Source organism: Trachemys scripta, chromosome 3 (assembly GCF_013100865.1).
Source record: "Trachemys scripta elegans isolate TJP31775 chromosome 3, CAS_Tse_1.0, whole genome shotgun sequence".
Lineage (NCBI taxonomy): Eukaryota > Metazoa > Chordata > Testudines > Emydidae > Trachemys > Trachemys scripta.
In genome coordinates, this window is record NC_048300.1 from 61,232,456 (window position 1) to 61,248,974 (window position 16,519).

Below are 16,519 nucleotides of genomic sequence, written 5' to 3' on the forward strand. Positions count from 1 at the left end.
GTGTCAATCAGCATAGCTCCATTGAATTCAGTGGAGGCGAACAAATTTACGCCAGCTGAGAACTTGGCCAGTTAAGTCAATATATGTTCCATTCTATATGCATCCGAAGAAGTGGGCTGTAGTCCACGAAAGCTTATGCTCTAATAAATTTGTTAGTATGTTCCATTCTATATGCATCCGAAGAAGTGGGCTGTAGTCCACGAAAGCTTATGCTCTAATAAATTTGTTAGTCTCTAAGGTGCCACAAGTACTCCTGTTCTTCTTTTTGCTAAATATATATATTTTTACATAATTTATTTTGAAAAATTCACTTTCAGAACTCTTCTTTTACAAACTTTTCATTCCCAGATATAGAGCTAAAAAAGAATTTCTTTCTATTTGGGACTCCAGTTGTCAAATTAAAATAATTTTGTTCTTGGGGAAAAAGAAGAAAAAAAAAAAGACACACCTCTGCCTAAGGTAATCCCTTCTCACAGAACCCCACCTTGCTGGATAGAGTTACAAACAAGCCCTGGTTCTCTAGCCAGAGAACTGCTGCTCTTGCCCCTCAACTGAATCCCTGCTCCCGTAAAACACCAAGAGGACACGAGTGGCCAGCATCCCCAAGCAGCCCAGGTTTAGCTGACTCTCACATACTCTACCTTTCTGTTTCTTTTCTTTAAACTCAAAGAAGAATCACCAGCCCACTTTGTCTATCAAAGCACTCAAGCCCAGCGCCATGGGCAGCTATGGAGCTTAGTGGTCAGTGCTCTCACTACCAGACTGGAGACCTGGGTTGGAATCTCAGCTCTGTCTCATGCCAAGGGCTCAGCATTTAACAGAGACAGGAAACATCCTTCAGTACCAGCATTGTGGTGAGCGTATGGTTCATGTGACACTCACCCATGGGCTCCAAATGGAATCTTAGCCAGTGGTCATTAGCATTAGTGGTCAGAGATGCAGCAGAAGATATATTCCCTTCTGCTCCTCAGCTACCAAAGGGCAGGGTAAAGGGGGCCAAGGAGAAGAGCAGTACCACTTCCAGCTAGAACTGAGGCGAAACAGCATTGCAGCAATAGTACTGTATCCTGGCACTGGGTAGAGCGGTATCCCTCCCTAGTCCCAGGGAATTCATGGAAGAGCAGTAGAGATGATTAAGTGGCTGAAGAGCTGTATTCACAAGGGAACATACCTGTAGAGTTTAGAAAGGGGGAGTGAGGACTACTACCTACAACCACTGGAAGGGTGCAAAGGAGTCTAGTGTGCCACCAGGGTTTAGCCAGGAGAAAGCAACTCTAGGGAGTCATGAAGGTCCACCAGGCTGTGGAACTAAGATTTCAAGGCCCTGGGGTAGCAACTCCCCAAACTGAGCCCACACACACAATGGAGGGACTAAGGGCCTGATTTACTAAAGGTATTTAGGCACATAAAGGTACAGATAGGCAACTCATGGGATTTACAGTAGTACCTAAACAGGTTAGACACCTAACTCCCATGGAATTTAGGCACCTCACCAGGTTAGGCACTTTTGTAAACCCCACTAGGCACCTAATACCTTGTAAACCTGGCTCTGAGAAGGCACAGGGAACAGAAGGAAGTGCTTCCCCAACTCCAACCACATGTACGCCCCACATATCCAGCTCAGGCTCATTGGAGAGGAAGGAAGACCCTTTCTACCCCGACAATTTGCCAAGCGCCATCCCCACACAACCCATCCAAGTTCCCCCAAGTCTCAACAATGCAACGTGCAATGGCTGCAGCTCTCCCAGCATACAGATCTTCCTGCTTCCAGGAACAGGCGGTGTTCTGCAGCTTCCCCTCCCCCAACCCACACATATACTTTGTATGTTTAACGCTGTCTCCTGGTACAGCCCTCATCCTGCCACTGGTGGGCGGGTAAGTGGGGGAAAGGGGCCCTTTATAATTGTAGTGTTGCAATCTGCCAGCCCGGCCAGGCGGCCTGTTCCCGCCTGCACTATATTAAATACCTTATAACTGATTACACCCCCATGGGGCATGATTAGCAGTCTCCAGAGAACAAAGTCTACTTTCAGAAGAATAAGAACAGACACGTACAGCTAACTTACTACACAGCTGGTGAGGGGAGCAAACAGTGAAAGCTTAACTCCACTGATTCCCCTATTACTCCTCTCCCTCCCTCCACGAGCTACAAACACTAGTCAGTGTGAGGTTTCCACTGCACTGGATTATATTATCTTCAGAGTTATACTGGAAGATTCAGGAGATACAGTCTCACACAAGCAACCTGCTGCCTATGGAACAGAGTCTGAATCCTAGAGACAAATAGCCTCAAGGCAAGTTTTTGCGTGTGCTAAGGTTAAACTTGTAGCTCTGGGTGACAGAGAAGATAAATCCTTTGCACTGATTTCCAGTGTGGGGGAGGGGTCGATTCCACCAACAGCAGCAGGCGAACCAAGAGAGCTAGAAATACAATCGTACAACCACACCCCTCTCTAGCCATGTTATGTACCTGGCGGGGGGGGTCTGTATAAAGAATCTGATTTAGTCCTTTGAGTTAACAGCCATCCAGACCTAGAGTTAAAGATTCTGTGGCTTAGGGCCACTCTCCCACAGAGATGGATTTTAGGGATTCTGAAAGATGGTAACACCTACCTACCTACCACTTTTCATCTATAGAGCTCAAAGCACTTTAAAAAGGAGATCAGTATCACTACCCTCATTTTTACAGATGGGAAAACGAAGGTGCAAGAAGGTGAAATGACTTGCCCAAGGTCGGCCAGCAGGTCAGTGGCAGAGCCAGGAACAGAGCCCAGGTGACCCGAGTCCCAGTCCAGTTCTCTATCCACTAGACCACACTGTTTCCCTTGTTCTTGGGTGGCCATAACATAAACAGCCTCCAATATATTTGACACTAATTGGCCTCAGTCTCAGTAGAGATGCCAAGGATCAAGTCAACACTGGAGACTGAAGACCTTCATCTAAAGAAGCTAGGGAAATGGAGGGGAACCCTCAGTACTCTGGCAAGGACATGAAGAACCCTGCATCCCCAAAACCAATGTATCAGTGCAAACCTAAGGAAGCAAGATAGCATGAAGCTGTTTTTTTCTAGATCCCGATGCATCTAGGTGTTGCAGTACCTCACACTGCTCATCTGCAGGCCCCAAGCATGGCCAGGTCAGATAGGAAATGTCAATGAATGACACCTGAGTTTAAAAAAAACTAATTGAGGGGAAAACATTCCTATTCCAGAGAGAGGCATCTGTACAGTGGCTCAATAAAACAGACTGAGAGGCTATCTGCAAAGTGATGGAATTAGAAAAACTATTTGCTTACTAGCTTCCAGAACCCATCTGTCTTGCCCTTGTCCATGACCCCTGCTTTGCCTGACGTGTGCAATGACACAGAGTGGCGTAGTTTGGAGGCACTGGTACATGGTTGTTATGTTTGAAGGATGCAAGAACCTTGCTGAAAAACATTCCACACGGATTCTCAAGCCAAACAACCCACAGAAGGATTTGCTCATGGAGCCACTAATCCAGCTACAACTAACATACTAATATCTGCGACATGTGCACAGTATCTCTGAACATAATGGCTGGTCTCATTTAGACTGTAAGATCTGAGTATTCTGTGTATTACGGTAACAACTAGAGACACCAACTAACACCACAGCTTCATTGTGCTAGATGCTGTACAAACAACGTGGAAATACATTTACAGTTATGAAACATCTCACTTTTAGGGACTGAAGGGGGAATGCACCATAAATAGTCCCCATGTGTTAGTCACTAGAAACATACTGAGGTGATTCACTATCACTCTTTCAATACCCAAGACAGCATGAAAGAAATAGAACCCAATTCTATTTAGGTTCTTATGGTGTATCGATCACTGAGGCAACTTTAGCATTACAGTTTAATGCTTTCTGAAACCTGCAAGATAGTTGTGAAGCCCTGGGTGGCATCATATAATGTCCAGTTCCGCCGGCATTCAGCAGTCCCAGAGAAACTGTACCGTGGCCAGGCTGCAAGAAAAAGCCCCTGAGAGTAGCCTTTATAGTCTCTCAGCTCCTTTGTGGCAGGAATGGCTGATCCGCATTCTGCCTAACAACACAATTGATTGGCTACATTTAGCAGCTAATCTTCCCACTATGCAGAGCAGCCATCAATCAGGTATTCCACCTTAGCTGGTGAGTAGCAAGCATGGTAGCACATAGCTACTCTGACAGCCTGAAACACCAGCACTTCCCTTTCCCTGCCCGTAGGCCTATTCCGAGCCAACAGCAGGGTGGATTGATTTAAATCACCAAGTGGAAAGGCTTGAATTAAATCTATTTTAACCAACTTTTCCATTTGTACCTCAGTTATTTTCTAAAGAAAGGTGCATTCTCATTGATATAACCATTAAAAAACACTGATTTACAACTAAATAGAGCCATCACACAAGATTTGGTACATCTTTTTGCTATCTTGGAGGGTACACTATAACTATATACATATATTTAAGCAATTATATAGCTTCATGTTTTCAGGTTCTTATTAATTGTATATTTTTAGTATACTACAAAATGGTGAATATGTTGCTTATTTATTTACCAGATAATTACCTTTTAGCTCATAACCGGAATTTAATTAATTACACAAAACAGCATATCAAATTTATTTTTATTAAACAAAACAGCCTTAAAGTTTTGGATACATAAACTTCCAATCAAAACATGATTCACATTTACAACTAAATGATTTATTAAACAGAAAGATTAATTGTAGTAACTGAATTAAACTAATTATTTCAGGTCAGCCTAGGAAAACTTTTACATATGCCTAAGTGAATGTGACTGGAGCTTACTTTCCTAAGTCTCTTGAAAACGAGAGTCTCCTAAGTTATTTAGATTGTCTTTCAACTTTTAAAACTAGTAGATCTCATCTCCTTCCTTCTTTCTATTCATAGACTGGAAGAGAAAGACAAGTTTTCCTGTTTTTTCAACTCCCAGTTGATTTCTCAACTTTGAATGAACTAGTGCAAATGAAAAAAAATATTCTTTCTGGGCCTGCAGAAAAGGCTCCTGATGTCAATAGCTGGTTTAGCACTTCAACAAACTCTGGTTGGTTGGTTCCAGGTGCTTAGCTAATGACTTCCACCAGTTCTGTGGTATGACTTTCTTTAAATTGAAAACTGAGCCAGTCAAAGCTCAGGTAGGGAGCAGCTGTAAAATAGGAGTATACATAGGTGCCGACTCTGTGGGTGCTCTGGGGCTGGAGCACCCACAGGGAAAAAATGGTGGGTGCTGAGCACCCACCGACAGCCCACCCCATCAGCTCCCCCTTTCCCCCCAGTGTTTGCCGCCCCCTGGCAGGCCCTGCTGATCAGCGTCTCTCCCTCCTTCCCCATGCCTCCTGCCCACCGTGATCAGCTGTTTCACAGTGTGGAGGAGACTTTGGGAGAGAGGGGGAGGAGTGAGGGCATGGCACATTGGGGAACAGGGCATAATGTGGCGGGAAGGGGGTGGAATGGGGCCTTGAAGGAAGGGGTGGAGTAGGGGCAGGGCTTGTGGCAGAGCCAGGGGTCAAGCACCCCCTGGCACATTAGAAAGTCAGCGCCTGTGAGAGTATAAGACCACCCATCTGGGCTTAGTGGATGATCCTGATGAGATATATGATGGTGTCTCCTGAAGTCAGAGGTCAGGTTCCAAAGGCTGTGATGACTTTGCTAGTCTCTTGCACCCAGTAGCACAACTCCTGGGACCCACACAGGATCAAGTTCTTAATACAGTACATGATCTATTGTGCCATATTTATAAAGCTTAACCTCAAAAGTTAGACTTTTCCCCCAACTGTTTCTTTATATAGAAAAAACAGCTTTTAACTCAAAGTTTTTGATAGAGGGTCCATAGATGTTTTTTATTTCAATATTTTAAGAGATTAGAAGTTTAAGCCTTAACATATTTTGTATTAAATTCAGATTTCATTTTAAACAGGTTCATCTATTTTAACTATTTAAATAATACAATGAAAAAAATCTGATTTAAATAAAACATCTGATTTGATTTTTTTAAATGCTGATTTTTATCCACCCTGGCTACCAGCCTTCCAGTTGAAGAGAAGCACTCCTGCACTCCACTCTCTGCACTACCAGCATTCATCACCAGGGCACCAGACCCTAATTTAGCCCAGCACGAGCCCTCTGAAAACTGCTAATCCCCGAGCACAGCTGTTTCTCAAATGTACTGGCATGAGCAAACCATAAACGATTTATGGCGCGTGGCAGGAAGATTCCTGGCTCCCTGCGTGGGCGGGGTTTTGGTAGAAGATCATGCTTGGGCTAATGTTTATATTGCGAGTTGTCAGTCTAGCAATAAATCATCTTCTGTACTACATGGTAATAGAGCTCTCCCCACCCAGCTGGCACCCTGACTACAATGAATCCGATTAGAGCCATTTCAGACACACCTGGGAGGCTTTTTTACAGAAGCACCCACAAGTCAGGGAAAAATTGATACATCTACAAACAATCTATAAGAATTCCATAGTCCTGCAAGCTGGGTTTATTTTCAGGAATCAACCCTGCCTGGTGCAAAAGGCTTCCTCAAATTACATTCCCAACCTGCTGCAAGTGATCAGACCTAGTACATACATAAACATCTCCTGCTAGTACAGTGCTTTACTAGTAATGAAGAGTTACAGTCAAGGAGACCCTTCTGAGCAAAACTAGTTTTCAGGAACTTACATAGCTGAACAGAGGACCCCTGGAAAGTTGAGTTATGAATATGAGGGCATAAAATATGTTTTTCATATATTAGTCACGCAGACACTTTCTGCTTGACAGAAAGCTCAAACAGTTTAAAGGGACATTGCCAATTTGAAAAATCACACATATCTAATACTGTTGCTCAAAACCGCTCAGATTAAAAATATTTTAAAATATAGGACAATGAGATTTAAAACCACAAACCAGCAGGGAGAATCTGGGGCAGCTGAAGCAGCTGCAACTACTTTTAGCCCATTTCATATTGACAGATTTCAAGTTGACAGCATCCCTTTCATTTTTTAAAGCTTCCCACTTGGCAGGAACACACAGTCCTTACTAAGGAATGGCAAGAGTGTTTCAAATGCTCCTGTTTTAGGAGTATTTGAAAATGATACTGAGCATGTGCAGCAACACATGCCCAAGCTGCAGGTATGACCAGGAACCATGGAGCACCTACCAAGAGCTGCACATACTAAAACAACAATTAAAAAGTTTGTTGTCATAACTACTGGCCTAGTGGATCGGGGAGGGGGGAAGCAATAGACATGATATATTTTGCTTTTAGTAAGGTTTTTGACACAGTCCCAGCATGACATTCCCATAAGCAAACTAGAAAAATGTGGTCTAGATGAAATTACTATAAGGTGGGTGCATAATTGAAAGACAATACTCTCAGTAATTATCAAAGGGTCACTGGCAAAGTGGGGGGGAATGCATCACCTGAGGTCCTGCAGGGTTTGTCCTGGATCTGGTACTATTCAATATTTTCATTAATGACTTGGATAATGCAATATAAAATATGCTTTACAAATTTGCAGATGACACCAAGACAAGGGGGCTGCAAATTCTTGGGAAGACAGGATTAGAATTCAAATGACCTTGACAAATTGAAGAATTGGTCTGAAATCAACAAGCTGAAATTCAATAAAGATAAGTGAAAAGAACTATACTTAGGAAGGAAAAAAATCAAATGCACCAATACAAAATTGGGAATAACTGGCTAAGCAGTAGTACTGCTGAGTTATATTGGATCACAAATTAAATATGAGCCAGCAATGTGATACAGTTGCGAAAAAGGCTAATATTCTGGGGTGTGTTAATAGGAGTGGAGTATATAAGACATGAGAGGTAACTGTCCTACTCTGCTTGGCACTAGTGTCAACTGGAGTACTGTCCCGTTTTGGGCATGTCACTTTAAGAAGATGTGGACAAATTGGAGAGAGTCCAGAGGAGAGCTATAGAAACAATAAAAGGTTTAGAAAACCTAACCTATGAGGAATGATTAACAAAACCAGGCATGTTTAGTCTTCAGAAAAGACAGGGAGGGGGATAAGGGAGGAGAAGCAGGGGGGACTTGAGAACAGTCTTCAAATATGTTAAGGGCTGTTATAAAGAGGACAGTGATCAATTGTTCTTCATGTCCACTGAAGGTAGGACAAGAAATAATGGGCTTAGTCTGAAGCAAGGGAGATTTGGGTTAGATATTAGGAAATACATTCAAACTATATGGATAGATAAACACTGGAATGAGGCTTTCAAGGGAAGTTGTAGAATCCTTATCATAGTCTAACCTGTTCTTAAAAGCCTCCATACACCTGTCAGGGATGGTCTAAGTATACTTTGTCCTGCCTCAGCGCAAGGGGTTGGACTCAATGACCTCTCGAGGTCCTTTCCAGCCCTACACTTCTATGATTCTAGTCTAATTAACATTTGATCTTCACTAGAAACAAATGCCACAGAGTCAAGTTTGCCTAAGGTTTTACACAAGTCCAGCTACAATGCCCCAAAAGACATAAGCAATTCCCCTTCTCTTCTTTTGACTTTAAAGAAAATTCAGTAAGTTACATTAATGCCACGTTAGGGCTGAGATTTTACATGTACAACAATTGGAAATTTCACAATTGTGGTTTCTACAGCACTGTCAGTCAACTTCATTTCATAGATAAATTATAAACAAGACAGAACCCGGCCCAGGACACTGTTGCTGTGCGAACCACAGCTCTAACTATAAGCATAGTTAAGCACTGGAATGCTGACCCTTGGGCATTTGAAATTGTTATATCAATGCATAGCACTGAGCTGCCTCCTCCATCAGCACAAACGAAGTTCCATACTGTCAATGAAGTGAGGCAGCCACAGATCAGACCCCAGTGCAGGAACCCATGGCAGTCAGTCTGAGCCCTGCAGGAAGTCCTACTATCTGACTCTGTGTCATTTCACTTCTCAACACCATTCCCTCAGGAGCACACAGACAATTGCTTAGAACTAGCTGGGGAAATCACGAGCTGTTTGTTCACTGAACACGGTTACACACAAATGGCTAAATTCTGCCCGAGAATGCATGCATAGTACCCAGTGAAATCCAAGGGAGTTGTGTGCACAGATCTCAGACCTAGAATCCATCCTCAGCTCTGAAAATCGTCCCATTTTTCCACGGACATTGTAACAGTTCCTGCCATACTCAGACATACACTGTTACCAAATGCTCTCTTACACACACTTCCCCACCACAGCCACTTACCAGGACCTCTCGCCTTATCAGCCCATCCCTCCTGCCCAATTCAGTCAGCAAGACCACATGAACAAGCAGCACACAACTACCTCTAGGTCCTCAGCACAGATGGAGGTGGATATTGGGATAATGGAAACGCCGTGCAGAGCAAGAAGGCTTTAGGCTGGCACAAAAGCATACCAGATTTCACTAGAATGTCCTTAGAAGAATTCCATTCCCCAGCCATCAAGGCTTCCAGCACCTCTCAGACTAAAGTCCATAGTAAGCTTGCAACGTGGAGGGGCCAAACTCCACACATTCCTTTTCCTTCTAGCAGCAGCTGAAAGAAGCATAGGGTGATGGTGTCCCCTAACCACCAAGAGTAAGGAGGCCATACCCGCAGGTCTAGGGAGGACCCATTCATGGATAAGAGAAAGTTAGCTGCTAGAGGCTGCACTAAATCCCCAAGATTCCACCCCCCCGCCCCCCATGACCTTCTAAAACCCTCAAATGTTAGGACCACAAAGAGTGATCTTTAAGGGTGATGATCATAAAGAGGAAGATTTAAGAGTCAGGGCAAAGATGTACTGTACCTCTGAGGAACTGCCAGACTGGATCAGACATGGGGTCCATTTGGTTCAGGACGTTGTCTCTGACACTGCCCATTACTAGATGTTTCAGAAGAAGATGCAAGAAAATCATAGTGGGCAGTTATGGAATAACCTTCCTCCTCCTCCTCCTAAGCCACAGCCATTAGAATTGGTTTATGTGCTGCCGCATAAGGGTGATAATCTCATTTCAAATACATATTTTATTATAACAAAAATAAATCTCTGGACCTTCTCATTCATTTAAATGTCAGATCCATTCTGAATCCTGGTAAACTCTTAGCCCTAATGATATTACGTGGTAGTGAGTTTCACAGATCAATTATGCATTGTGTGAAAGTATTTTTTAAACCAGTATGAAATTTGTTGCCTATCAGCTTCATTGAATTTCATTCCATTTAACTGAAAAATACAGTCAGGCACTTTAAATTCTCATATGGAGCCTTCCCGGACTCAACACCTAGCACTAGGCAGGGCCAGGAATAGAGAGCTGATGCAAATGATGTGAATAAAGCATTCCAAGTAACTCTTCATTCCCACCCGGGCATAATGGGACTCACACCCCTCTGGGGCTATGCCTTCAGAGCAGTCTGGAAAGCCTTAGCGATCCACTAAGCATAACTTCCATTAGGACACTCCAGAGTGTATCATGTTATCACATTAGCAATAAGACAGTACAGTGACATGCTGGCAAACAAGAGAATAGTTTCCAAGTCTAAACGGGAGGAAGGGGGAGAAAAGAGAAGAGGGAAATTTGAGTCATGTGTAAAGACACAGCCATACAAGAGAGCATGTGAATAATGGAAACAAACGTACAGATCACAGAGGCTGGGGGCTTTCTTAGAATGCCCTCCTTTAAATAGAACGGGGGTGTAACTTGGGCCCTGTTTTACAGCAATTTCATCACTCCACAGAGCATGCAGGATAGTGGACCACACAAGTTCCTCCTTCAGTCTGAGCATCAGGCAAGTCACATCTTATTGTATTTATTTATTTGTAGGTATTTCTATGATGTTCATCTCCAAAGTATCTGAGCACCTCACGGACACTAACGGAGGTGCTCAACTCCCCAGTGAGGTGGAGCAGTATTAGCCCTATATGTAGCTGAGGAAAGGAGGCACTGACTCTCACAAGTTCACACAATAAATCTGTACAGAGCCAAAAACAGAACATAGTTCTCCTGTGTCCCAGGCCAGTGCCCTGACCACAAGATCATCCTTCCTCTCAAACCAGTCTGTAAAGAGACTTCACCTAAGAAAAGTAACATTCCTCCAATGAAGTTACAGATCTGTCTTGGATAAAACAGCAGACTTTATGCAGGGGATCTGGCTCAGAGAAAGATAGGGTGAACAAACAGCAAGTGTGAAAAATCGGGACGGGGGTGAGAGGTAATAGGAGCCTATATAAGAAAAAGATCCAAAAAAGAGAAAGAGGACAGACGATTTCACCTCTGGGGCACTGGCCAAGTTGGCAGAAAACTACATTCACAGCTTTGTTGGTCCCTGGGTGATATCAGTTTGGGAGGAGGTTCAATTCACTCCCATCCTTAGTGAAGAGGTATCCACAACATATTTGGTATTAACTGAAGCCTAGCAAATAGTCTGAGTAGAGGCCAAGGTTCAAAAGTGTCATCGTGACAGCCTGAACTGTCCTATTCAGGCGTCTTAATTTTTATCTGAAGGACAGAATCCACAAAACTTTCAAGTGTGGAGAAGGGGGCTGGGAGTCACTAACATTAACATATCTGCCCCCTTGTGAAAATTCCAGCCTCAGTCCTGCCAACAAGAATACAAGGTAAGTCCCTCTTCTTGTGGTTTGCATCCTCCCTTTGCTCCACCCCCAACTCCATCTAAGAACTGACTGGGCCTGTGGGTCTCCTGCATACAGTACAGCAGAAGCAGCAATGGCAGAGGGAACTTGACCAGATTAGGCAATTCTCATCACACATTCTACTGACAGCGCTAGCCCTCTGCTGCTGAGGAAGCGATTTGTGGATTGGCTGTGACCCTGCCCTACAGAATTGTCCCATGCAGCCATGTTTGAAGTGTGGAAACAAATGGAGTCCCCACAACAACCTGAAATGCCATTTCTCTAAAAATGAGTAAGGCATATTAGCAGGATGAGAAGCCCACCTGCTGCCCCCCAGGCTGCACCTCCTGATACACAACGTCAATCTCCAGGGATCTCAAGCACCAAGTTTACTTTGAATGGAGGAGTCTCTGGCCGAGCTTGTGAAGGCCTTACACTCAACTCAACAACATTTGTCTGTCTGTAATGCAATAACTTTTGAACACTGCATCCGATCAACTCCAACATTTCAAGGAATGTTCTAGGTATCAATGGCCAGAACCCTATTGATTCTGGAGAAAATCGGAAAACCAAAAGGGGGAAAATGGGGGACACATGAAGCCCTGGCCATCTGACTAACACAGCCATAGCTTCAAGCACCTCTGCAACTGTCTACAGATCAAACTACTCGTTGATGGCATGCATTAAGACACAATGATAATACCCCTATGTCATATCTGCCTATCCTCTCAGTAGAGTTTAGCCTGTTAACACCCTAAATGACATCTCACAGACAGACAGAAAAATGGTGTGGGAGAAGGGGAAATGGGAGTGCCCTCAGAGTTCCTGGTTTGGGGAGGAAATTGGGGTCCCTGATATGGGGAAGGGAGGAATGGGGCACATAGAACACAAGGCAGAGAGAGACTGGTGTACCCCAGTATGGGGAGAGGGGGACAGGGGCACAGAGCCCCTGGCACAGGAAGCACATGAGAATGGGGAGCACACAGAAACGTTGTCTTGAGGGGATATTGGGAGATCCTGGCACATGGCACAGAAGGAAATGGAGGGGAACACAAAGCCCCTGCTGTGGGGGTAAGGAGAAAATGTGGGACACTAACAGACCCAAGCATGAAGAAGGGGTTAAGGGGCTTTGCAGGGAGTCCCCGAAATAGAGGGGACAGGAAGGTGGCATACAAGGAGTTTGTGGGGGCAAAAGGAGGGATGCAAGAAGCCTCCAGTGTGTGTAATAATCTCATCTTGCACAAATTATGAAGCATGTGACCTGCTAGTTAGGGCTACTGGGTAAAGCACAATCATGGTTTTAGTTGATCCCATTTATTCTGCCATTACTGAGTGATTGTCTTTGCTCAACGGGGGGGGAGGGATAGCTCAGTGGTTTGAGCATTGGCCTGCTAAACCCAGGGTTGTGAGTTCAATCCTTGAGGGGGCCACTTGGGACTCTGGGGCAAAATCAGTACTTGGTCCTGCTAGTGAAGGCAGGGGGCTGGACTTGATGACCTTTCAAGGTCCCTTCCAGTTCAGGGAGATGGGATATCTCCATTATTATTATTATTATTATAACCATTTAAAGCACCCATAAGGCAAGGAAGGCCAACTGCCACAATCCTATATTACACGCAGCTCCTGATACCACACACTCTCCAGTGGATACCCACCACCATGCCAAAGTGTGGTGCATCAGTTATCCACCCTGAACACAAGGGACGGGTCCTCAATGAGAAGCACACCCTTCCCAAACTCCTGGGCCCTTTTACACTCTGTGCCACCCAGGTGCCATTTAGGAAGACAGGAAAAAGATAAAAATTCGGGGTTTGAAATCTGGAAAAAAGAAAAAGCAACTGGCAGAGCGCCACAGCTACTCGGCACAGTATGTAGAAGACTGCAATGCATCTTTGTACAGAGGCAACAGGTCCCAGCAGTAACATCCCTTTTTGATCGCCAAGTGGCTCGATGACATTAAAGATGAAGGTAGTCACAGGCTGCATTGTGGAACTCTATAGACCACATCTGGCAACCCAGAGTGTGTTCCCAGTATATTATATGAGCCACATGGCTGCCTATAAAGAGAGCTAAAAGCAAAGAGACTCCTGATGCTGCAGGTTACACCAGTGAGATTAAATGCTGATCTTACACTCTGAATCTGGTATGCACAGAACACCGTTTAGGTACAGGTACCTAATACTTTCTGTACAGATTGAGTGACAGGTAGAAACAGAAAGGAAGTTTACATTGAAAGTGACTCCAGGGGAAAGGAGTGAGGAAGGGCAGCACAAGTCAAAAAACTACATAAATAGTGAACAGCCCATCCTCTCAACTTGATCTCCACACATTCCTTACCCCCACTGCAGGCAAGCTCAGACGTGCACTTGCCTTGGCATTAGGGGATCACCTAAAACATAGATGCAAAGATTTACTAGAAGGAATTACCTGGCAGATTAGGGAATTACTAAAATTACCTAATTTGAGACATCACAATTCTCACAAGAGGCCATGTGTGCACTACGGGTGCTACATGCAGCTATGCCACTGCAGCGCCATAGCGTAGACACTTCCTGCCACTGACAGGAGGAGTTTTTCCATCGACCTAGCTGCATCTACACTGGGGATTAGGATGGCTCAGCTACGGTGCTCTGGGGTGTGAATTGTTAGGTTGATCTGCATTTTAAGCTCAGACCAGACATCAAAGAGATCCTGAGGATCTGTCTGTGCAGCTCCAGCAGGGTAGAACTTTTTTTAATTAGGCAGGGATAGCTCCAGCGCTCCCTGGACCAGCCTGGATCCAGTCCACATCGACTCATTTCAAGAACTGTATCCACAGCTACTTCAGTACTGAAAAGGGGGGCTTTAAAGTGCTCATTTCATGGGGCACAAAGACCACTAGTACTGCCCTGGTTTGAGTTAAGTTTGTCTGCCTAGTGGCTGATCTTGAATTCTACCCAGAAACTCCCAATTTCTCTTATGAGCAGCCTGTAGTTACCATCTCTCCATCTACCATCTCACCTTGGGCCCGCTTTACATAACATGGACCTAATATGACAAGGAGGACACCCTAGCATGCAGGACCTACAGATGGACCATTTGCACGGTTTGTCCTCACACATTTGCACTTTAGGATTTAAGGAATTCAAATATTGAAACGCAGAGTGTGGGCTGATGTAGCATCACCTCGTTCCTGGCTTCCTTACCTGCTCTCTGCTGTTTGTATCCAAGGGATTCACTTCCTCCTCCTGTGCAGCCCCTTTATATCAGCTCTGTCACTGGACTGATTCTGCAAAATACAGATCTGCAGCTTTGAGAAGCCCTGTCAGGCAAGGAGCAGTCTCATTTTGCCGGGCTGTCTTTTCAGTGGGCTCACTCCAGCTGGCCTCTCTCAGACCTGGTCCATTCCCAGCTCAGAGAAAAATCACAGCTCACTCACTCACCCTTTTGCCGATTAATGCAATTTCAGTTGGAAATAATTTTTTCCCTCTTCCGTTTACAAATCCCGGTGCCAGTGCTCAACCTTTCACTTCTTTCATACTCAATTGTCTCCCACTCACGCTCTAGACCAAATCCAGATGTGGTTCAGTATCATTTGCTCAGCTCTGCTGTTCTCTAAACTTTCCTTGTTCTTGGGATCTGTTCAGATTCACTAACTTCCTTGCAGAAAGTCTCTTGGATGATGCCTGGTGCCAGGGAGGGTCTCTAGGTTGGTAAAGGATCCTCTCTCCTCCCCGACCAGATTTGGCACAGACACAGTGTAGTTCCCTCTCCCCTACTCTGACTTCTTCAACACAGTTTGGGTCTTGATCACACAAACTGTCTCAGATTTGCTTCACTTCATTTCCAATTCCAAAGCCCTCTTGTTGTGGCTATCACTGTCTCACCCCTAAACACACATAGCTCCTCATCTTTCACTCCATAAGGATCTGGTTCTGTTCAAACTTAGTTTAGACCTCTCTGGCCCACAAGCAGACCTAGTTCAGTTCTGGGATCAGTCTTCCTCGATTTCCAGACTCAACTGGGTTTAAATTGTCTCAGTTCCACTGTCTTCCCCTGCAGGGTTCAGTTCCTGACCCATGCACCTCTTCTACCCCCAATTCAGCTCTGGCCTGTCCTGGCCCCTGCAGCCCAGGGGTGATTGTCTGGTTCTGATACAGTTTTCCTTCCTGGGCTCACATCTCCCAGTTCTCTTCTGACCAAGTTGGGCCCAGCTCCCCCAACACCAATGTGACTTTACAGTTAGTTCTGCCTGTTTCCCTCCCCTTTAGCCCGAGGGCGACAAGCTGGGGGCAGAGCCGAACTCCTCCCTTTCTCGCGGGTCCCGGTTCGGTTCTGATCCGGACGGGGCGCTCTTTGCGCTGGCGGAGCTCTGACCTGGCCAGGCTGGGCCCTATCCCAGACCGGTTCTGACCCAACTCGGACCTGAGCGCTCGGGGCCAGGTTCGGTGCCGGCGCAGTCGGGCCCCGGGCTCGGTTCTGACCTGGCTGGGTTCCCTCAACCCCCCGGGGTCCCGGTCTGGCTCGGAACCAGTCGGGCTCCGCTCCTCCCGGACTCCCGGGGACTTTACAGCCGGTTCTGACCCGGTTCGGTTCTGTCTCGAGCCCGCCCCAAACTTTGCCCCCGCTCGGCCCGGCCCCGCGCGCTCGGCTTAGGCCACCATTTTGCCGCGGGGTACGCTGGGTAATCCGGCGGAATCCCCACGCAGTGGCGTAGGTGCGTCATCGAGAGGGGGCGGGGTCACGCACGGCAGAGGGAGAGAGACGCGTGGTAGATCACCATGGCCACGAGGGGAGTAGGGTACAGAGCCTGCGCGGCTCCTCGTAGCGCGAGTCCCGGGCTCTGAGACTCGCTGCCGGGGGGGGGGAAGGGGCTGCTCTGCGCAGGGACACACAGGGCTGCGCTGGTGTGCTTAGAGCAGAG

General features: G+C 45.7%; 1 protein-coding gene across 8 annotated transcripts in view; it reads right to left on the reverse strand.

Annotated features, from left to right (window-relative positions):
* TJAP1 (tight junction associated protein 1) overlaps positions 1-16,274 on the reverse strand; it is a 50,653-nt gene extending 34,379 nt beyond the window's left edge. For 4 of the 8 annotated variants that reach the window (XM_034764886.1, XM_034764887.1, XM_034764881.1 and 1 more), the window contains exon 1: positions 14,802-16,274. The gene's annotated coding sequence lies outside the window, so the exon portion shown is untranslated. The remainder of the gene's footprint in view (positions 1-14,801) is intronic. The other 4 variants (XM_034764885.1, XM_034764883.1, XM_034764882.1 and 1 more) reach the window with 4 other exon arrangements.
* Positions 16,275-16,519: the final 245 nt, after the last annotated feature.